The sequence below is a fragment of the Pristiophorus japonicus genome, chromosome 10 (assembly GCF_044704955.1).
Source record: "Pristiophorus japonicus isolate sPriJap1 chromosome 10, sPriJap1.hap1, whole genome shotgun sequence".
Classification (NCBI taxonomy): domain Eukaryota; kingdom Metazoa; phylum Chordata; class Chondrichthyes; family Pristiophoridae; genus Pristiophorus; species Pristiophorus japonicus.
The window spans coordinates 93505695-93507703 of NC_091986.1; positions in this window are offsets into that span (position 1 = coordinate 93505695).

The window sequence follows — 2009 nt, forward strand, 5'->3', positions numbered from 1 at the left end:
CCCAAGAAAGGCAGAGATACGTTCATATGTGAACTGCACAGCACCCACCCAGGCATTGTAATGATGAAAGCCATAGCCAGATCCCATGTGTGGTGGCCAGGCATCGACTCAGATTTAGAGTCATGTGTGTGCCAGTGCAACACTTACTCTCAGCTGAGCAATGCACCCAGAGAGGCACCGCTAAGTTTGTGGTCGTGGCCCTCCAAACCGTGGTCGTGGATCTACATGGACTATGCAGGCCCATTTCTCGGCAAAATGTTTTTGGTTGTCCTGGACGCTTACTCAAAATGGATTGAATGTGCGATAATGTCTGTAAGCCCGTCCATGGCCACTATTGAAAGCCTACGAGCCATGTTTGCCACACACGGCTTGCCTGATGTCCTAGTCAGCGACAATGGGCCGTGCTTCACCAGTGCTGAATTTAAGGAATTCATGACCCGCAATGGGATCAAACGACTCACATCTACCCCGTCCAAGCCCGTATCCAACGGCCAGGCAGAACGGATAGTTCAGACCATCAAGCAAAGCTTGAAACGTGTGTCGGAAGGCTCCCTGCAGACCCGGCTGTCCCGAGTGCTGCTCAGCTACTGCACCAGACCCCACTCACTCACCGGGGTTCCCCCAGCTGAGCTGTTCATGAAAAGGGCGCTAAAAACAAGGCTTTCTCTTGTCCACTCTGATCTCCATGATCACGTGGAGGGCAAGCAGCATCAACAAAGTGTGTACCATGACCGCGCAAATTTGTCAGGTGATATTGAGATCAATGATCCTGTGTTTGTGCTCAATTATGGACATGGCCACAAACGGCTCACTGGCATGGTCACAGCCAAAGAGAGGATTAGGCTGTTTCAGGTCAAATTGGCCAATGGACAAATGTACAGAAAACATTTGGACCAAATCAAATTGCGGTTCACCAACAGCTACGAACAACCCGAAGAAGACACCACCAACTTCAACCCTCCAACACACACACAAGTGGCAACTGACATCATGGTTGACTACGAAGCCGAACTCACCATCTCCAGCAGCCCGGCAAGACCGGCTGCCCAGCAGCCTAGTGAAGAACTAACCAACTCACCCATACCCGCATTTGTACCAAGACGATCGACAAGGGAGCAAAAAGTCCCAGATCGTCTCACTTTGTAAATAAGTGTACTGTTGACTTCACGGGGGAGTGATGTTATGTATTTAACCCCTTGTAACCTGTATTACACTACCACCAGAGGGCCTACCTGTTGGAGTCCCAAGGGATCCCTGCATCCCTTGGTAGCACTGTATATAAGCAGGCCACCCACGAGGTACCTGCACTCTGGAGTCTTATTAAAGGAGCTAAGGTCACGCTTGCTCATTGTACACAGTACTCAGTTTCATCCTTTATTATGAACATAACAGGGGTGATTGGTGAGCGGGACTTGGTGCGAGTTGAGACATGGGCAGCTGCGTTTTGGATCACTTCTAGTTTACGTAAGGTAGAATGTGCGAGGCCAGCCAGGAGTGCGTTGGAATAGTCAAGTCTAGAGATAACAAAGTCATGGATGAGGGCTTCAGAAGCGGATGAGCTGAAGCAGGCGATGTTACGGAGGTGGGAATAGGCAGTCTTCGTTATTCTGCGGCTATGTGGTCGAAAGCTAATTTCATGGTCATATAGTCTCATTCAGCCTCAGACAGAAGTTACAATAGATGGTGATTATTAATCCATTTGAAAAGGGATCCTTCAACCAAACAAGTTTTCAGAACCACTGGGATCGTTCACCATCTCCAACTTCCTCTATGGCCTTTCTTCATATGATTTGCAAGACTTTATTATGAATTCAAGTCTGTCATAGATAGCTCCTCAGGTTCTGTGATGTTTGTCAGTCCCACACACTGCCCAAACTCTGAATGTGCATCAGCAGAACCCAGGAGTGCAACGATGAATTAAAAACAGAAAGTGCTGGAAACCCTCAGCAGGTCAAACAGCATCGGCGGAGAGAGAAACAGAGACAAGATATTAATCAGGAGGAGGGGAA